Genomic DNA, 22,487 nt, shown 5'->3' on the forward strand with positions numbered 1-22,487 from the left:
TTTTTTTTTTTGGAGAGAGGGCCTTGCTAAATTGCTGAGGCTGACCTTGAACTTGTGATCTTCCTGCCTTAGCCCAGAGTTGCTGGGATTATAGGCATGTACTCTGTGCTGGGCTATAAGTCTTATATTTAACAAGATTTCAAAAATCTCAAGTTTAACACCCTACTCAATTGTTTTTGTCTTTATCTATCAGTAACATGTTTTAAGCCCATACTATCAAAATACATATATTTTTTTATTTTTAATTATAGATCATATAACTATCAAACTATACATTGTGTTAAATGTTTTTATTTTAAAATAGATATAAAGCTTTAATATTTTCTTCTCATCTCCTAAAAGCTATCTTTCACATGATCTTTCACAGATAGCTGATATGAGTCTTGAATTCATTACAGCATTTATCACTTCACTGTAGCTATTTCCTGACTATATCATCTCACTCAGTCCGTGGGGTACATGTACTCCTCTTTAATGACCACTGCTTTAGGTTGTAAACTCCACTGGAAGGGAAAATAATTCAGATTTTGCACGTTACTTATCTGCAGATCTACATTATAATCCCTGGTGTATAATAAGAGCTCAATAAATATGTTTTGGGTAAGTAAATTAACTCTTACTCCCTCTCCCCAACTCCATCATCACCCTGGTGGTTCCATTTCCTGCTCCATAGTTCCAACCTTTGTCAGATAGTCATATCCCAGGATTATTAGTTCCTCTTGAACATAAATTAGTAAGGCCATGGTCTCATTCTTCCTCTAATCAGAGACCTAGAGTTCCCAATATACACAAGTCGGAAATTTGTGGGAAATTTTCCCTGCCCCAATAACTAATCTTACACCAGAGTGAACTAACATGACAATGGTATGAGTTACTCCATATTTCAGCATAATTTGCATTATTGGGTAAAACTGCAAGAAACACGACAATTCAAATGACTCCTCAATTTTAACTGCATTTTTTGCAAATTAATGCCATGCTCACTAAATAATAGAGTTCAAAGGAAGTATTTTTGTTACTGTAAGACATGTGATTCTAGAGTTGAAGCCATCCCTATTATTTTAATCTACCTATCATGTGATCTAGGATGCAGTGTGAATGAAAAAAACCCTGTAAGTCTTCTCTATTTCTTTATAGCATCTTTGTGGTAGTAACCCAGAAAATGATTGTTAATTATCTTCATTAAGTAACTATTTTCTTTTTCTCCTTATTTTTAAATTCTGGTAGCATTTTTCCTTTTACTCTTAATTTTTATCAGTAGGCTCAACTCTCCTCCAGCACACACTTCTCCAAGTGTATTTAAAGGTTGCTTCAGTGTTGCTTTTGAGAAAGAAAGTATTTATCATCCTGGGGAAATTATTCTATTGTTAGAGCAGCTGCAGTTGAACAACAACAACAACAAAAAATACAAATGAAAGTTTCATTAGAATACAATCTATTTAGTAAACCTGCTGTTTTATTGGGAGTATTTGCATGATGTAAGGAAACTTTTTACAAGAGCTAAGCCTGTGTTTGTCTAAAATATAGACCAAGTATAAACTATTTTATGCTAAGGATGACACTATGTAGTCTCCGTTGTTCCTACATTCCTCCTTCCCCCAGCCACTTCCTGTAACCTTACTTTCTTCTCTTATAATTTTTGTTTTCTGTTATCTTGCTGCCAGGGATTGCCATTGGCCCAGCATATCTTTGGATAAGCTGGAGATTAAAGACAGTTTCCTTTCCTTCTCAGACCTTGGAATCTGTTCTGCACTTCCATTGTTTCTTTGCCACTCCTTCTCTTCCTTCTGTTCAACAATGTGTACTATAGTATATCTCTGTTCCTGTCCTTTGGTGTTCAACTTGACGAATGTCAGTTACTTGAAGGCCCTACCTGTACCTGGTCTGCCATGTCGTTTCCCCAGCAGATTTTTTGGCAAATGGCAGATGCTCAAAAATATCTACCAAATGAATGAACAACTTGTATTATTTCTGAATTCTCTAGCCTTTTCCTCTCCACTTCCTTTTAATACTCTGGGAGTGACTTGGCAATGAAAGAGGTCTGGGTCTGCAGTCTTCTCTGTTTATATTGGCTTCAAGGTAATTTCAGAATTTTGGAATTCATCTAAACTGCTGATTTCCAAATGTATTTCTCCTGCTCACATCTTTCAGCTGAATGCCAGACTCGGATATTTAACTGCCTATTAATGTCTAGAAGATGCCTCAAACTTAGTGTAATCAAAGATGATCTCTAGATTTCTCCCTATATCTGATCTTCCTCAGATGTGTAAATGATAACTCTATCAATAAAGTTTCTCAGGCCAATCCCCTTACAGTTATGTTTAACTCTCTCTCTCACCTTCTACACCCAATGCATCAATGAAATCTTATTACTCAGTCTTCAAAATATATTGAGAATCTGTTCACTTTTCACTATCTCTACTACAATGATCTATGTTAAGTTACTCTCAATCATTCCCCAAAGTTTTGCAATAGTTTCCTGTATTAGTCTGTTTTCAGTGGTTATCACAGAATACTTGAGTCTGGGAGATTTATAAATAGAGGTTTATTTAGCTTATGGTTCTGGAGAGGGGAGATCAGGCATATAGTGAGGATCTTGTATTCTTCCACAACATGGTGAAAAAGCTAAAGAGCAAGTGAGCACATTTGGAAGAAAAAGAAAAGCAAGGGGTTCTGGGTTCCCTTTATAAGAACCCATTCTTGTGATAAAGGCATTAATACCTTTTAACAACCTAACCACCTCTTTAAGGCCCCCCTCCCAACACCATCACAATATAGCAAAAAATTTCAACATGTGTTTCAGAAGGGACAAGCCCTATTCAAAACAGAGCACCTCCTAACTAGACCTCTAGTTCTGCCTTTGTCTCTTATAGTCTATTGGGAACCCTGCTGCCAGAGTGATTTCTGTTAAAACCAAAGCTAAATCACATCACATGTTTGCTCAATACCATCCACCAACATCATGTCTCACCAGAGAATGAAAAACCAAGTCCTTACAGTGGCCCATAATGTCCTTCATGATTTAGTGCCTTGCCATTTCTCTGATTTTCTAAAGCTACTTGCCTTCTACCCACAATAACCTCCTCCTAATTCCTTGAATATACCAAACACTAAACTGCCTCAGGGTCTTTGCACTTACTGTTCCCCCATGCTTAAAATGATGTAACCCAGAAATTGCCAAGGCTTACATTTTTGTTTCATTCATTCATGCATAAATGTCATCTTGTTAGGGAGCAAAAACCCACTCTGTTTAAATGTGCAACACTTCCCTATGCTTCCCACATTCAGAAACCCTTTTTCTCTGCTTAATTTTTCTCCTTTAGGGTATATCATTGTCTGACATACCTAGATTTCCTTTTTAATATTTATTTATTATCTCATCCCCCCAAAAGCTTACTGAGGGCACAGACTTTGTTCACAATTGTATCCCCAACACTTAGAACATTGGCTGGTACCTGATAAGATCTAAATAAATATTTATTGATTGGATAAATGAACAAATGAGTGAATGGAAAATTGAAATGCAAATCACCAGGATATACTTTTTCAAGTACCATTTGGTCAAAAATTAAGTCAGAGAAAGAAAATACCAACTACAATAATTTTTAAAATTTTAAAAATATAAGTATCACTTTTTTGTTCCCTATTACAATGATGATCAATTTCTCCTTCTACTTGCTGATATTTTAAAATCTGAAAAGTTAACATGCTTACAACTGATGTTATGATGAAAAAAATATTAAATCTTAAGTTAGTATTATTCAGGGTAGCTTACTCTATATAAGTGAATCAATTATTATGAATATGAAGTACTTATGAATATGAAGTACTTCCTCTAGAAATAGAAAATGTGATTATATTTATTTCAGTGAATCAAATTTGTAACCAAATCTTCTCCTTTTTATTATTTATAAAGTTCTAAGTTAATCCCCAATAGACTCTCATTTTATTCTTTCAACACCATATTGAGATGAGAAAAATTGAACATTTGGAGAGAACTACCCATGGCTGCAAAGCCAGTTAGTGTAAAATTAAAATTTGAATCAGCTTCAGTTCTCAACTTCTTCAAATGCTACAATAGGCTAAAGATAAGATATTGGAACCAGGACAGAGTCTCAAGTGTTTTTTACTGTGTTGGTTATCAAAATATACACTTCATAATTGCTTTATTTCATTTAATAACTACCTTTTTTCTAATTTTTTGTGGTTAAAATGACATGATACGCTCTATCAGGTATATTTCAATGGAAGGAATTCAGTTATAAAACTTAAAAGTTGTAAAAGATACTCTATGAGCATACAATGGGGCAATTTTAGATTGTTTAAAGCCTAGAAAATACAGAATACAGTATATATTACTTTTATATTTTATTGATGCATAAGATTAATTTTCTACTTAGTCTTAATCCACATATAATCTTTTCCTTTTTCTCCTCGTATCTTCCTATTCTGTTTACTTCTCTGTGACCTAGAACAAATGTTTCTCTCCTCCTTTCCCTATGACCAGAGCACTCTGTGAAGCTTTTATTTTATCATGTATAACATTAATTAGTAATTGTTTCTTACATCTTTCTTCCGTAAGTCAAGGGCAGGAAAAAAAAAAAAAAAGTGTCATTTATCTTTGTACCTCTAGCACGGTGCTGTGCCAGAACACAGCAGGCAAAAAACAAATGTTTATTAAGCCATACACTCAGAAGACCATTTACTGTCTTCATGATAAAGATAGCAAATAAGACTGTTTCAGGACATTCAAGAAAAATTTTTAAAGCCTCAAATTCATATAATCAGTTTATTGTGCTTTGCTTATGTGGTAGACAGTTTCTGATATGGCTCCAAATAATCTCTGAACCTGGGCTGGACCCAGTACCTTGCTTTTAATAGATACAGCAATGGTACAAAATGGAATCCTATTTCCTAATTAGGTTAGAAAAGAAGGTAACGCCTAGCTTATTGGCACTCTTTCTGTAGCCTCTTAGCAGTACACTTTGATCAAGCAAGGTGCCATCCATATTGGAGACACCCATGTGGCAAGGAACTAAGGTTGATCTCTTACCAACAGACAGCTAGGAACTGATGTCCTCAGTCTAACAGCCTGTAAAGAACTGAATCCTGACAATGAATATGAAAGAACTTGACAGTGAACCCTTCCCCAGGAAAGCCTTGAGATCATTATAAGCCTGGCCCATAACTTCATTGCAGTCTGTGAGATACTCTGAAGCAGAGAACCCTGGTAGGCAAACAATTGCCCTGATTCCTTACCTGCAAAAACTTTGAAATTAAAAAGTGTGTCAGGCCACTAAATTTGGGGATAATTGGTTATGTAGGAACAGACAATATCAATACTCTTACTTTTTAAAACAGAATCAGGAGAATTGAATTAAAGTTTACTTACTTTTCAGAATAATCAAGGTATATCTAATTTTTGATAATTAGATCAATATTCCAGTTAGAAGAATTCGGCTTTCCCAATATGGCTTCTCATGTCACAGGAAAACAGTGGCAAGTGTAGATATTGATTGCCAAATGTCCAAAATAAATAAATAAATAAATAAATAAGGCGGAGATCAAGGTAGGCCATTAAACAAATAGTTTCTTCATTTTAAGACTTAGAAGAGACCATCATTTTCTAGTCCATATTCATAATATCATTAAACATTTTCTCAACTTAGCTAGTCAAGTGCCTCAAATTTTCACTTCATTCATTATTGTGAATTATGACCTTGCAGGTTACTATTATAAACAAACAAAATCAAACACAAACATCATATGGGAAGAATAATACATGTACTTTTTTTCACTAATGGGTGGACCCAATTAGTTTATTGGATGCACCAATTAAGTAACTAGGTTCTGAAAGCCAGAAGAAAGCCTGGAAAGTTGGGTTGTGGTTAAATATTAAAGAAAAATTCCCAAGGAGTAAGGATAAAGGGAGCCACAGAGGATGTATAGGATGGGCATAAAAGGACAGGACCAATATTCAGAAAGCATTCATGAATGCTCTGTTCACTTTTTAAGTTACCCTCTGCACCTAGTAGAATATCTAGAAGCCAGTGGATGCTAAGAACCTATTTACTGACTATTCTTTGGGGGAACTGGTGTGTATTTACGTGTGTGTAACTCAAATAATACAATACACGGTGAAAAGTGCTGTGCTTTAGGAAATGTAAAAAATAATAGTAGTAGTAATAATAATAATAATAAAGGTGTGATGGAAATTCAGATGTTGAGAAGATGAGGAACATGGCACTGAAGCAACCAGGCCTCTGCAAAGGCTAACCATACACCATCCTCTTAAAACCACTCTCCTCCCCGCTTCCCAGGTCTCGCACATCTTTCAAACAGGTCTTTTCTATCAATCTAGCTATAATCGATATCTACTCTTTCCACTAGGCTACTTCGTTCACAGCACTTGTCACCATCTGTCACTGTTTCGCTTATTTTTACTCCCTATCTTCCCCATTATTAATGTTTCAGAACGATAGTCGACTTTGTTCCCCAGGGTCTGCTGGCATAAGCAATGCGCGCGCAACAGGTGTGTTTGGAATGACTAAAACTAAAATGCTGAATAAAAAAGGGGGTACTGCGGCAGGGATAGAAAAAGCCTGGATGTCCAGCCACGGACTTCAACCTTAGTTCTCCCTCCAAGGAACCAGGCCACCTTTCCACGTCGTGCACCGAGCAACCGGGAGGGCGCCTCAGGGGTGGGGGCGCCCTTTGTCGCTAGCCCGAGAGGTGGACACAACCTCCCTCGCACCCAGCCCTCTCGCCCCCTCCGGTATCCGGACCGAGGTCCCACAGGGGCCACCTTCCGGATCCCTGGAACCCGGAAGGGCCTACCCAACAACCGCGCCCGACCAAGGCTCCAGAACAGGAGCCCGCCCACCTGGACCCTTCTCTTCTCGCGGGGCGTGGGGACCGTTAACCGCCCGCGGCGTAGGGCNNNCATTCATCCGGCGGCCGCGCCCACCAATCACCGCGTACCAATGGCGCTGCATCTGGCGATGGGGCGGGGCCTTGCGAGGAGCGCTCTCCGCCCCTCCCGGCTCGAGCTGGCGCTCTGGCCGGGTTATTCCCGGGCAATGACCCGACCAAGTCCCGGCGATGACCCTGCTAAGGGGACGTGGAACCGGGGGGGGGCGCTGAGCGAGCTGTGCGGTCTAGGCAGCCCAGCTCTGCGATCGATAGGAGGCTGGTAGAGGCCTTGGGGCAAGAAAGCAAAGCGGCCCTGTTTGCGGGTGGCTGGATCCAAAGCCCAGAACATCCAGACTGACGCTTAAGATGCTCTCGGTTCAAGATATGCTTGACTTGGGTGAAAGAGAAGAGGGGAGAAGAGGAAGCAAGAAAAGGTGTGCAGTGGGCAGCTCGGCCCGTCTGGTTTCAGGGAAAGGCCTCTGGAGAGAAGCCTTAAATAGTTACTCATCTTTCAGTCATCTTTATAATCTGTGACTGGCATTGTAGACTTCGTTAATGCTTGTCCAGACTGCCTAAGGTGGGGATAAAACACAAAAAGTCTGCTGCTGAAGTAATCATTAAATTTGTTTTTTGTAAACTCAAAAAATGTATAATATTGCAAATGTTTCTCTTGGTGTATTTCATAAATAGGCTTCTTTTTCTTAGATTATCTTTTATAAAGCCTCACCAGGAAGGATAATAGGAGGAAATTTACTGGCTTTTCAGTTGTAGCCAAAGGTCATTCCCTTCCTATCCCTTCCCCCCAGGGGAAAAAAAAATCTTAAAGTCACAGAAAATAGTTTGATCATAAACTGCTGCTAAATATTTTCACTTCTCATTTAATCCTCCTGATAAGTTTGTAGGAGCAAGTGTCACCAGTTTTAGATGATCAAACAAACTCATATACATCCAGCCAGGACATCGATTTAAGTTACAGAATGTAGGCCCTTTCCCTGCTTTCTTCTCCAGATCATGAAATTTCAGTCTTCAATAAATGGAAGGTGAAAGGGAATCTAATGCTCTTGGCATCCTTAGTAAGGATGGAGCTTGTGACCAAGTGCAAGCTCTTCTTGGCGGTGGATTTGTTTCTTGAGAACTCAGTTAAATACATAGTTTCCATGCCAGAACTTTGAGGGTTAGAAGGAAAGTTACTTTAGGCTCTTAAAAGCCAGGTTACATATGGGTTGATTCCTTTTGTAACCCCAGCCTGACCTAAAACAAACCCCTTTGGTTAAGTATTGCCAGCCCAGATGCTGGAGTGCTGCCCAAGGCTTGTTTAGGGACTTCAGTCTTTGTGACAAATGGAGGACAGATCAGTGAGATTAGAGACAACAGTTTGGGGGGTGGGGGGAAGTACCAAACTGTGATCAAACTTTTAACTCTATCTGGTTGAACAGATGGACCAAGTATATCTGCTCTATGTTTAATGCTCCAGGCACATAGAGATAGGTGAGAAAACTTTTCTGTCCACTGAAAAAAGATTACAATTGGGGTAGAGTCTATCAATGGATCAAGTCTACCTATAACTGGTAGAGGAAGGTAGCATATAAAGAGACAATAGATAAGTACAAGGCAAAAATTATGGTGGATGCAATGAACTTTGTTAGAACAGTAGAGGTCAAAATTCAGAGAAAAGAAAGGAGGTCCCTTAAGGCTCCAAGCTGAGGACTTGGGGCTTTTCTACACAAGCAGACAGACTGGCTTTTAAAAAGAAATGCCAACTCAACATTCTTAAACACCTGTAATAGGTTTCTCATCACATGCACTTGTACAAAATCCTTAGGAATGCAGTAAGGCTTACATGAGCTAGGGCCTGCCCCCTTGTCCATCTTCACCAAGGACCACTCCATTCACGGGCACTATGCTATTCACCTCTGTTTCTCAGAAGTGCAAGTTGTTCTCTCTTCAGGCCCGTTGCACATGCTGTTCCCTCTGCTTTGTCACTTTACCACCCTGACCCTTCTCTACCCCTTTTTTCATCTCATCGGTCCTTTCATCTTAGCTTCAAGTTGCTTCCTCTGAGAAGCTTTCCATATAAATAAGATACACTACTATAACTCTTATCAAATCCTTCCCAACATACTTTTATCAAAATTTACAAGAAACTGTTATTGATGTCATTATTGATTATCTCTTTTATATCTGCCTGTCCTATTATCACATCCTTTTCCCCATAGGACTTATAATGCATCCTATATTTATTTATGCAATTGGCAGTGTTTATGTTTGCTGATTCCACCTGTTTTTGTGCTCTATGAAGACCTGGTTTTGTTTCCTATTACATCCAGTGCTTAACACAATGCTTGATACATGGCCAATGCTCAGTAGATTGTTGATTTAATGTCTAGGATCAGTTGGTCCAGGATATATGTTAGGGAGTAATGGGAGACAGGTTGAGTGAAGTAGATTGTGAGGGATCAGAGAAAGGCATTTTTACCCAGTTGTTGAGACCTGTGCTGTTTTAGGCAGAAACTGTTAATTCGTGTGGTTCCTGAGCCCTTGAAATGTGACTTAAAAGGTGTGCAGTGGGCAGCTCGGCCCGTCTGGGTTTCAGGGAAAGGCCTTAAATAGTTACTCATCTTTCAGTCAGTCATCTTTATAATCTGTGTATTTCATATTTCATTCTAGGTGACTGAATTGAATTTTTTAAAAATATTTTTTTAATTGTCAATGGATCTTTTATTTATTTATATGTGGTGCTGAGGATCGAACCCAGGGTCTCACACATATGCCAGGCAATGTGTGTGAGACTAAGCCATGACTACCACTAAGCCATGACTCCAGCCCCTGAATTTTACATTGTAATTAATTTGTGTGTTCTAAAGTATATTTGGAATAACTTGTGAATGTGAATTTGCTTTTCCAATTATAAATTTTATGAAATCTAAATATAGATCAAGTAATTCTGGTGAAATTTTAGCATCCAAATTGAGAGACACTGTGAATGTAGTAGGGTTTGAGATTTTATACAAAATAAAAGAAGTAAAAAATCTCATTTTTTCTATTGATTACATGTTGAAGTGCTAATATTTTTGCATACATTGATTGGTTAAGTAAGAAATATTGTTAAAATTAATTTCATTTGTTCTAGGTGAATATTCTATCCAGAATTGAAAGTAAGTATACAAATAGATACTTATACACCAATGTTCATTATTCATTATTCATTAGCCCAAAGGTGATAACATTATTCATTAGCCCAAAGGTGGTAACATTACTCATTAGCCCAAAGATGTAACACCCAAATGTCCATTAGTTAATAAATAGATAAACAAAATGTGGTATAAGTATATAGAGGAATACTATTCAGACTTAACAACAATGGAATTCTGATACAGATTGAGTAACTTTTATCCACAATGCTTGAGACCAGAAATGTTTCTGAGTTTGAATTTTTTTTGGGGGGGGGTGAATATTTGCATAAATGAGATATCTTTCTTGGAGATGGGACGCAAATCTAAACATGAAATTCACTTATATTTCATAAACTCCTTACAAACATAACCCAAAGGTAATTTTATTTTATTAATTTTAAATCTTTTTCTGTGATACTGGAGATTAAACCTGGGTCTCTTATATGGTAGGCAATCACTCTATCATCACACTACATTCCCAGACCTTTTTAAATTTCATCTTGAGACAGGGTTTTGCTAAGTTGCCCAGACTGGCCTGGAACTTGCAATCTTCCTGCCTTACTTAGCCTTCTGAATAGCTGGGGATTACATGTGTGCACCACCACACCCAGAGTTTGTACAATAATATTTTAAATAAATTTGTGCATGAAACAAGGAATCATGGTGTGGAATTTTCCACTTGTAGTGTCATATCAATGCTCAAAAAGTTTCTGATTTTCCCAGCAGCTCGGGAGGTTGAGACAGGAGGATTGCAAGTTCAAAGCTAGCCTCAGCAATAGCGAGGCACTAAGCAACTCAGTAAGACCCTGTCTCTAAATACAAAATAGAGCTGGGGTTGTGGCTCAGTGTTGAGTTTCCCTGAGTTAAATCCTCAGCATCCCCCCCAAAAAAGTATATGATTTTGGAATATTTCAGATTTCAAATTTCCAGATCAGGGATGCTGAACCTGTACATGGTATAACATGGATGAACCAGGAAAAAGTTATGCTAAGAGAAATAAGTCAGATGCAAAAGGACACATATGTTTTTATTAGGAGAGAGAATCAGCCTCCACCATCTTCACAATTTTTCTTTTTGGAACTTTGCACATGATTCCTTTAATGGAGCCTGGACCTGGAGTATCAAGTGTGTGATTTTGTTTCTAGAAACATAAGTTAGTGGGCCCTACAACAAATGCTTTATCGGGGTCAGTGGGAAAACTCAGAAAAGACTGCATTTTCGTCTCAGTCCCTCAAAGAACATCTAGTTGGCAGAAACTTACCACGATGTTAGCTATCATCTTTGCCAAATCCATATCTCATATATCAACTCAGTTACCAGTGGTAGGCATTATGTATTTTAAGAATTCAGGCCAAATAATGTTGTTAATTATTTTTCCTTGTTTTAATCACTTACATTTGGCTGTGTAGCCATGAATCAAAAGTGCATCAACTTCTGACAAATAATTTAGAGAATGTCAATGTTCTCTAAATGTGAAAACTTTCTAAGTCAGAACCCTTACCAAGGTTTGCCTACTACTCAAGACATGCTTAATCACAGTGGGTCAGAGAATGAGGACACAAGCTTTTCAGGTTAGGATCACTTACAGCATATGGATCTCAGAGTCCTTTTACTTTAAAAGGTTCTGAGAGAAGAGTGGCAATAACAAATTATTAATCAATATTAGCTAAATTGGTTAAACATATCCAACATACTGAGTACTGTGTTAACTAATGTGTTTCTTATTTCATCTCTGTCACAACCTTATTAAGCAGTTAAATTGATCATTCCCATATTTTAGTTCACAAAGAGGTTAATGGCTTTCCCAGGTCATGGAAGCATAACAGGAGAGTCAAAACTTGAACTCAGACCTACTTGACTACAAACAAGTAACCTTGTGTTGAGCTTTGTGCATGACTTGATTAGCCCTTTTTTATTCTCCTGCTAGTGGGAATAGGACCAGGACCTCACACATGCTAGGCAAGCACTCCACCCCTTAGCTATAATGATTAGCCCTCATATCTTGTTAAATCAAAGGTGAAGTTTATTTTACCATGCTCAAGTTCATTTATGTTTTCACAAAGAAACACTAAGTCAAGATTTCAAGTATAGCGTATGAGCTTCATCTTTCTTATTCCTCTTTCCTTCTTAGTTCAAGATTCTGTAGGCACAAATATACAAAATTCCTGTGTCTTTTAGTTGTCAGAAGAGCATGTTTTTCTGACCATTTAAATAACTTTAAGATACTCAGACAAATCTCACTTATGCTCAAATCCTGAATAAAATATTAGCAGATAGAATAAAAGAATACACTAAAATTTCAGTGGGATTTGAAATATTGGTAAATTGAATCCAGCAGCAAAGTTCTTCACAGAAATGCAAAAAATAGTCTTAAAATATAATATATAATAAATATAATATATAATAAATATTATATAATATAATCAGCCATATGAATAGATTAAATATTTTTATGATCAACCTAATAAATAAAAAATGCATTGACAACATTAAACATCTATTTTTAATGAAAGTTCTTACAGTAAAATAGGTGTAGATTAATATCCTTCACTTGATAAAAATGTATACATTTCAAAGCAAATACTAGCATCACAATAATGAAACACAAGAACATGAATTTTTTGAAAACTAGGTGAAAAAAGACAGGGTGTATATTTTTGCATAGTACAATGAGCACAGTTTCATATATAGTATTCAAAGCTATTGGATTCAGAGCTTATTGTACAATAGAAACTCAATTATTTGTTGAATGAATTAATGACAGTCTGAAATAAAAGGCTTAGATTTTGGAATCAAGGAAGCAAAATTATTATTACTTGAAGGTAATGTGGTTTTATTCCCAGAGAATTCACTAAAATATAACTGGCATTCAGAGGAACATTCAGAATAGTAGCTGGTTTCAAAATTTATATATACAAATATAAACCACCTAGAATGTGTAATGAAAGGAATGATCTTTTTAAACTAACCACAGAACTAATAAAAACAACAAGAAATACATCTGTCCTTATAGAAAACTTTAAAATTCTACTTAAGATATTAAAATATACATCATCTGTTCTTAGCAATTGCCATAGCACCAACCATAACTAAGTTACCCTACACATACTATACCTACCCTACACATGATTAGGATGATAACAAAAATGCCAATAGGAAATTTCAAAATCACCTGATTAAAAGTTTTGATAGTATTTGCTGTGGCAAGCAATTTGGAAACAGTACTCACTGTGGTAAAAGGTTAACATTATGAAAATGTGAAAGAGTAATTTGGTAATACTTGTCAAAATTAAACTAACGCACAGTTTTCACTTTTTGAAACTTATCCTCCAGATAATTCACAGAGTACAGAGTTAAATAGTTATAGAACTACACATATGCATATGTAAAAAGGTTTGTTTGTATGTTTGTACAGGATTTTTTTTAGCATTTTTTAATTGCTTAAACTATGATAACCAACATTTATTACATTTGAATGAAAAAATATATTAAAGTTTCTCTCTTTCATACACACACCCACAGACACGCATAGCCTTATCTATTTCTGAATATTTGTCCAAAACAAAAAATCTCACAGGGAAGTTGTTTATTTATTTAAAAATAATTTTACAAGCTGAGTCCAGTAGCGCACCCCTATAATCCCAGCTACTCGGAAAGCTGAGGCAGGAGGTTCACAAGTTGGTGGTTAGCCTGAGTCACCTAGGGAGACCCTTCTCAAAAAAATAAAGAAGGTTGGAATATAGATGCCTCACTTATCAGATGACACTTCAAGTTATGGAGACTCTTGAATTCCAGTGGTAGAGCACTGGCTTAGCATGCTTGAGGCCCTGGGTTAAATCCCCAGGGTGGCAAAAATAAATAAAAAATAAAACTTACAGTACAATTGTTCTATTTTTAAAGAGGTTTCTTTTTCCTTTTAGAGTATGTCAGAGTCCTTTCCCTAGAAAGCAGAGCCTGAGACAAGAGTAAAGTACTAATGATTTATTTGGAATATGCAACTCCAAGTATTTGAGGGTGAGCAGTAAAGAGAAATAAGACAAGAATAATTGGGAAGCAAGGCTACTGCTACTGCCTCACAGCAAATTGCAGAGATCAGCAGGTGGCCATGCTGGCACTTGCACCCAATACGCAGAATTTCTCTGGAGGAACTGAGCAGCACACACTAGTTTGGAGAGCTGCCCCAATTTTCTCCTTTCTGAGAATTTTCGAAACTGAGAGAACTTTCTTCCTCGTTGCCATTTATCTCTCATTTCTCAAGATCAAGGCTCACCCTAGCAGGACTCCCTCATTCTGAATTGTGTCATCCAGCTCTTGAGTGGCTCCTCAGGAGCCATTGAAATATTGTATCCCAGAGTGTGGAGAACCCTTTGTGAAATGGAGGCCAACCTGGTGGTTAGTTTCAGCCTGGAGAGAGAAATAAGTTGTTGATAGGAGACGCTGAGAAGGCACGCAGGGTGTGTCCAGGACAGACCAGAACCTATGTGCCCCGGGCATGTTTGTGTTGCTCTGGAGGACAGCAGACACTCTGGCCAATCTCAACAATGGCTCTAGAGCTAAAAGGCTCTGAGAAATAATCTCTTAAGCAAGAAATCAGAGAAGCCAGATCTATGAAGACACTTTCAGTTAGAAGTAATGGTTTTAGTGGAGGCAAGTCAGTAAGTAGCTACTGAACTGGTCTCCTCAGATGCCCCACTTATCAGATGACCCTGCTGGTTATAGAGACCCTTGAACTGCATGCAGACAGCTGTTGTTTGCAACACTGTTTACAAAGGAGGAAGTTGGAGTCAGCTGTGGAGGTATAGGCTTGTAACCCCAGCTACTCAGGAGGCAAGGCCAACCTGAGCAATTGAGTGAGACCCTGTCTTAAAAAAAAAAAAAAAGACTGGGGTTTGTAACACAGTAGTAGAAGGCCCTGGCTCAGTTCCTAGTACTGCAAGCAAAAAAAAAAAGTCGGAAAAAATATTTTTAGATAAATTAGAGAAAATAAACAAGAACATTCTGCCCAGCAGTCAAAAAAAAAGGAATGATGCATCTACATTCTGAAACAAGAAAGTATTTATGGCTTTTTTTTATTTAAAAAAGAGAACAGATTACATAATGGTATATAAATTGTGATTTTTAATTGTGAGGAAAAAATGCTAATATATGTGTTTGTACATGATTTAAAAATTTATCTCAGAGTGTAGAAAAACCTGTTGAAAGATATTATCATGTAAACTCTGTACGGAGAAACCACAGGATAACTACAGGAGAGATCTTCACTTTTACCTTTTGCACTTCTACTTTTTGAATATGTTTAATGAACACATAACATTTTGTAGAGGAAAATAAAAAGTAATAAAATGTACAGGCTAGGGGGCTGGGATTGTGGCTCAGAGGGAGAGCACTCACCTCGCATTCATTCGTGAGGCACTGGGTTCGATCCTTAGTACCACATAAAAATAAAATAAAGATATCGTGTCCACCTATAGCTAAAAAAAAAATCTTAAAAAGTCACCTTATTGAGTAACAAAACTCAATAAAAGTATAGGCTAGGTGTGGTGCCACACACCTGTAATCCCAGCAGCTCAGGAGGTTGAGGCAGGAGGATCATGAGTGTAAAGCGAGCCTCAGCAACTTAGCGAGGCCCTAAGCAACTCAGTGAAACTCTGTCTCTAAATGAAATACAAAATAGGGCTGGGGATGTGGCTTAATGGTCAAGTGCCCCCGAGTTCAATCCTGGTAAACCACCCCCGCAAATAAAAAAAGTATAAGTGAGACATAATCAAGGTAGAAACTGTTAAAATACCTTTTAAAGTACAAGGAGGAAAATAAAGTTTACCTGTGCTTCTACCAACTAGAGAAAACTACCACTATTACAGGTTTGTGAAGTTTGCCAAAGAAGCATACAAATCCCAATGGCTGCATGAAAAAGCATTCAACATCACTAATCATCAGGGAAATGCAAATCTCACAGGGGTCTTGACTGCAAACTTATTAGAGTAACTACATCAAAAAACAAGAGATGATAAGTGTTGGCAAGATTGTGAAGACTTTGGAACGCTCGTGCAATACACTTGGTGGTGAAATGGGATAACTGTGATAGAAAACAGTATAGAGTTTTTTTTTTCCAAATTTAAAAATGGAATTACCATTTAATGCAGTCATCCATTTTTGAATATAAATCCAAAAGAATTGAAATCAGAATCTCTAAGACATATTTGCAATATATGTTTGTTCCCTGAAGCATCACTCACAATAGCCACGATATGGAAACACACAAATGTCCACCAAAAGATGGGTGAATAAGGACAATGTGGCATATACATATGATGGAAAATTATTCAGCTGTAAGAAGAAGGAAGTTAACATTTGTGACAACATGTGTGAACCAAGAAGACATTATTCTAAGTGAAAGAAGTGAGTCACAGCATGACAAATACTGCATGATTTCTCTCTTATTGAGGCATCTAAAAGAGTCACACTTATAGAGGGTGATAGCTACCAGCAGATAGGGGGAAAGGGATATGCAGAGCTTTGATTATAATGTATAAAGTTATAATTATACAAGAGGTATTAATTCTGGAGATCTGCTGTATAACATCATGGCTCTACTTACCAATAAGTTATGGCAGCCAAATATTTGTTAAGAGGGTAGATGTCATGATAGGTGAACTTAAACATACATACACACACACACACACACACACACACACACACCAAGCAAAATCCCCAAACTTCCAAAACACAGAGAAACACCGGAAACTTTTGAAAGTGATGGATATATTTATGACCTTAATTGGGGTGAGGGTAACATGAGGAGATATATATATATATATATATATATATATATATATATATATATATCAAAACTTATGAAGCTATAGACATTAATTCAGTTTACTTTGTATCATCAGTTCAGTTTTCTTTATATCAATGGTGCCTCAATAAAACTGGGAAAAATTAAAAAATATTTTGTGATATTCCTTCTAGTATACTTTCTTTTTCCTGTGGGTGGCGGGGGGTGGGGTGGTAAGTACTGGGGGTTAAACTCAGGGACACTAAACCATTGAACCCTGCCGCAGTCTGGCTGGGCATAATCAGGAGCCACTTGTCAAAAGAAACTAACTTTATTTTTAGAACCACACACGCCAAACAAAACAGCCTCTCAGGAAAAATCCTCAGAGCCTCAACTGCCACCACCAGCTTTTCACAAGCCTCTCTCTCCAACAACACAAGCCTCTCTCCACCTCCCACAATCCTCCTGCTCTTGAGGCCGATTGGCTGGGTCACGTGGGCGGAGCCAAAAAAGTCCCCCAATGAGCAGCTCCGTGGTCTGAAAGGGCAGGGAAACAGCCCAATGAGCATCACCGCAGAGGAGCCAATCAGCTAGATGTTGCTGGGGCCGCTGTGAGCCAATCATCAGCCGGCAGCTGGAAGTTTGCTGGGGCCCCTTCAGCTGTGGCTCTCAACAGAGCCCCATCTCCAGCCCTATTTTGTATTTTGTTTAGAGACATGGTTCACTGAGTTGCTTAGCGCCTCACATTGCTGAGGCTGGCTTTGAACTCATGATTCTCCTGTCTCAGCCTCCCAAGCTGCTGGGATTAATTACAGTCATGAGCCACTGTGCCGGGCCCTTCTAGTATACTTTCTATACCCACAAATATATAATTAGATTTTTAATTTGGATGAGAACATACATACGTATAGTTTATCACTCAATATTTTATTCACCTAGCATCTTTTCAGGTTAAATTTTTTTCTTCAGCTGGGTGTCGTAGTGCATACCTATAATCCCCAGTCACTCAGGAAGCTGAGGCAGGAATATTATAAATTTGAGGACAACCAGGGGAATTTAGTGACACTCTGTCTCAAAATAAAAAAGGACTAGAGATATAACTCAGTAGAGCACTTGCCTGGCATGTGTGAAGCATTCCAGTACTGCAAAAACAACAAAACTTTCTCTAAAATACCATTTTTGGTGATTATATAACATTCTGTTTTGAGGGTATACTACAATTTGTTTATCCATTCATCTGTTTCTTCACTCGTCATCTTAAACTGTTTTCCCTCTGATGGGTTAAGCAATTAGGTGTGCCTGTCCTAGGTAAAATAGTGGGTCCTTACCACACTGCAGTGTGATAAGACACTGCAGTGTCTTCCTTCTAAGACAATGATGAAGGCCGTCATGACTGCCTAGGAGACAGCTCTTCCTGTCTGTTAGCTTCCCTTAGCAGAGTCTTCCCTGATGGTCATTCCCAGAAAAGCATTGCCCATCATAACCCTTTAGCTCCTTACTCAGGTCTATACTGTATTATTATTGCTGTTGTTGGTAGTAGTAGTTGTGGGAGCATAGTAGTTGGATCCCAGCATTGTCTCTTCCTGACCATGCTTATTGTCTCTCTCCCCTCCTGATTGTAAGTGCCGCGACAGCGGAAGCAATGTGATTTTTGTCCCTACAAAATTCCTTGCATCTTGAGCCATGTAAGTATATGGCAGGTTGTCAGTAAATATTAACATGAAGGAAGAAGGATCTTCATTGCTTGCATTCTTCTTTCCAATGAAAAAAGAGGGTGATAACTATTCAATTGTTATGTATAAATATTGCATAAGCAGCCCCTGTCAAATCTGTATGAAGCAGATCTTGGATCCCTACTGTTGTTCTTTATAATTATCAAATGTTAGAAGGGCATATACTGGGGAATGATATTGACCAAATTATATTGTTATATTGTGTGCATGTATGGATATGTAACAACAAATCCCACCATTATGTACAACTATAATGAACCAATAAAAACATGGAAGAAATGAATTATCAAATGTTAGACCTAGATATAGGACCCATAGGTGATCTAATCTATCCTTTTACACATATTAGGACAATTGAAGCTCATAGTAATGATTGGAGAACCGTGGGTAGGGAGGAAGAGAAGCACTTAACTACAGGAAATTTACAATCCTGATGAAAAGAGAAGATTACAACACATTCAAAAATGCTGAACAGTTTGTGGCAATGATGAAAAGAGAAGATTACAACACATTCAAAAATGCTGAACAGTTTGTGGCAATATATTGGGTCATACCTATATTAACAACAGTGTCAAATTGTGTATGTAACTCCATTTCTACCTTCAAGGATTTGGCAATCTTGTAAAAGTCTACTTAAACAAGTGATACATTGACAATGTTAAAGACAAAACCAATAATAATTCAATAGAGAAATGCTAAGGGCTTAGGCAGTAGACCGGATGGAAGCATTGATTTTGTCTGGGAGAGTCATGGTGGCTTCATGGAGGAGGGAACATCTGTGCCAGTGGTGAGGGGTTTGCAGTGTGCCAGCCAAAGGCAGGGAGTTGCGCATGAAGGCATCACAGGCAGAGGGAACCACACAACAGAAAGCATCAGGAAGTAAAAGGCTTGGTACTTTTGAAACATGGCAACCTTCTTGCATCTAGAAGGCAGGTGAGGGATGCAGGTGATACAACAGGAAGCGTGGGAGGGCTGGTCGGAGAGGAAGAATATAGGTCCAGATTGTAACTCTGTTCTGAGGGTGTGGACTTTGCCAGTTAAGTAACAGGGAGACGCTGAAGGGTTTTCAGGAAGAATATGACAAGCTCAGTCTGTATCTTAGATGATTTCTGACAGCAGGACAAATGCCAGTTGAGGTGGGGAGGAGAACTAGAAACAGAAACAACCAGGAAGCCTTTGCAGTAGACAGTTACAACATGGATTAGGGGATATCTGAACCAGGAACTTGGAAATGAAGTCCAGATGGTTGAATGCCAAGTTGCACGCTACTAAAACACTCAGGGGTCACTCCAGGGGAATTGGGCTGCACAAAATAACCACACTGGAGACAGAAATACCTTTTTCTTTGGGGGTGCTGTGATGGCTCCTCTGACCTTAAGGGTCCGCAGAAAGAGAGAGAGCATGTGCTGACCCCTTTTCTTGAGGAAAAGCCATTCAAATGAGATAAGGGTTCAGGTTTCAAGGGGCTGAATCTAGCTTCATGATGTCTGCTGTCAGCAGGTTGACTGACATCTAGAAAGGCCACAGCCAAGGGGAGAGTAAGAGAAGGGGGCACAGGAAGGGTGTTTCCATGGAACATTCTATTCTAAACAGGGCAAGGGATAATATTACAAAGGAACAGGTGGCTCCACCCATGGGGATGAAGGAAGGCACGCCCATGCACAAAGACACAGTCCCTGGGACCCTAAAGATTGGGGCTAGCGACTGGGTTACCTAGGCAACCAGATCACAGAGTGACTGATGCTGCTGCACCAATCAGAAGGGGAGACAGACGTGGTCACGTGCTAATTTGGCCTTCCTTCCGCAGTTGAAGAGACACTTTAAACATAAACCGACCGTAAGGACTTGGGGACTTAGAAAAATGCTAGGGAAAAAAAAGTGTGTGTGTGTGTGTGGGGGGGGGTCTTCTAAAAATCCCAGAGAGATCAGAAGAGTAGAGGAAACGGACAAGGTGGAGGGAGGAGGGGAGGGAGAGGAGAAATAGTGGGGAATGATATTTGCCAAATTATATTGTTATATAGTGTGCATGTATGAATATGGAACAAGGAATCCCACCATTATGTCCAACTACATTGCACCAATAAAAAACATGGAAAAAAGAAAAACATTAGGAATGTTTGTAAGTGGGGTTAAGAGAGCTCAGGTTTTCAGATTTTCTCCTTAACCAAGCAGACTAGGGGAGGAGTAAAAATAATAATAATAATAATAATAATAATAATAATAATAATAATAATAAATAAACAAAAAATCACCATCAACAAAGAGCCCTGGAAAGTAAAAGAAAACCAAGTGAATCCCTTTCTCCACTCGAATCCCAGGGTAACTCAGATTCTTTATCTTCTGAATTACACAAAATGCACAGAAGCTGCACATTGAGATGCCCAGATCTGCTAATCCATGTTCTGTACTCCTTCCTACCCATCTTTGGATTTCCTTCTCAGAAGTTGCTCTGACAGTCTGGTCTGTGTGAAGCAGGAAAACCTTTCCCAGTTTGCCCACAATGACCCTGCAGGCTGGGCAGAAGGAGTCTTTCTGTAGTGTGTTGGAAGAGGCCACTGCAGCTCAAGATGGAGACCCTGAGGGCTGCCCCAGTGTTACCCTGGGTTATAGATTTTCTCAAAGCCTGGACTGACTGCTGGCACCTCCTCTTTCCCTTATGACTCTCACACATCCACTCTCAACTTGTCTGTTGCCCAGACCACATTTTACACCATTGATTCTCATCTCTGCAGCTGGTTTGATGCAATCTTTATTCTTTTCTAAACTATACATGCCCCTTTGTTGCTTTTTCAAAATTTTTTTATATGATACAGGATTTATTGTTGAGTTTTTATTAAGAAGGAGACAATACAGTAGGAGCCCTCATGGGTACAGGTTCTGCCACTTGTACAGGGGACCATGACTGGGGATATATTTGACCCTCCAGTCATTAGGAATGAGCCACTTCTCAGCCACTATATCTTCAAATTCATCAACTTTAAACCTGGTAAACTCCCATTTCATTGAGATATGGAGCTTTCCGTGGTTGGTAACTTGAACTTGGCCCTGCATACAGCCTCAATCACATGTTCCTTGTCCTGCAGCTTGGTGCAGCTGGACACGATGACTTGGCCAACATGAACCCTAGCCACTGTGCTCTGGGCTTTTCCAAAGGCACCCTGCATACCTGTCTGGAGACTATCAGCCTCAGGGCAGAAAAACATTTTTTTGATGTAGAAGTGTGGAACTGCATTCAAATAAGAAAGCCATCTTTGCCACCACTTCTTACCATGTACTTGTTTGCACAAATACAGGCAGCTCCCACGGCTTCAGAGTCTAGCTGCCCACATTCATCTGACACCAAAAAAAGGGGAACTCATCCACTTTTGCCTTCTTCTGTTCAAGGTCAAAGATATGGAGCTTAGCATCAGGGACAACAAAAATATAAAATGCTTCATGAATTTGCATGTCTTCCTTGTTCAGAAGCCATGTTAATCTCTGTGTTGTTCACAATTTTAGTGTATATGTTGCTGAAATGAGCACTCCAAAATTATTTCTTGATCGAATTCTGCCATTCTGCTACAAAATCTCTGCTGTAGCTCTTGTCAATATGCTGTGGTAACTGTGTTTATATTTATTGGGTGTGTGATTTCTGTTATTTGATAGTAATCCCCCTGCAATCGCAGCTTTGCTCAGTTTCATTGGTGACAGCTAATAGTGTCAAAGATAAAGCTGGCCAGGTGAGGTAGTGGTGCATGCCAATAATCCCAGCAGTTTGGGAGGCTGAGGCAGGAGGATTCCAAGTTCAAAGCCAGCCTCAGCAACTTAGCAAGGCCCTAAGCAATTTAGCAAGACTCTATCTCAAAGTAAAAATTAAAAGGGGCTGGGGATGTGGCTCAGTGGTTAAGTAAT

The 22,487-nt window shown here is 38.6% G+C and overlaps 1 protein-coding gene, 1 non-coding gene and 1 pseudogene across 2 annotated transcripts in view; all 3 read right to left on the minus strand.

The window, feature by feature from the left end:
* Positions 1-6,945, minus strand: part of Elovl5 (ELOVL fatty acid elongase 5) — an 85,347-nt gene extending 78,402 nt beyond the window's left edge. Inside the window, exon 1 of the mRNA XM_015487866.2 lies at positions 6,884-6,945. The gene's annotated coding sequence lies outside the window, so the exon portion shown is untranslated. The remainder of the gene's footprint in view (positions 1-6,883) is intronic.
* Positions 6,946-21,377: 14,432 nt separating this feature from the next.
* Positions 21,378-22,043, minus strand: LOC107143674 (annotated as a pseudogene).
* On the minus strand, positions 22,014-22,118 carry LOC125617550. The gene has a single exon (XR_007348588.1). It is a non-coding gene; the product is annotated as a U6 spliceosomal RNA (small nuclear RNA).
* Between the last annotated feature and the right edge of the window lie 369 nt (positions 22,119-22,487).

Source organism: Marmota marmota, unplaced genomic scaffold (genome assembly GCF_001458135.2).
Source record: "Marmota marmota marmota unplaced genomic scaffold, marMar, whole genome shotgun sequence".
NCBI classification, from domain to species: domain Eukaryota; kingdom Metazoa; phylum Chordata; class Mammalia; order Rodentia; family Sciuridae; genus Marmota; species Marmota marmota.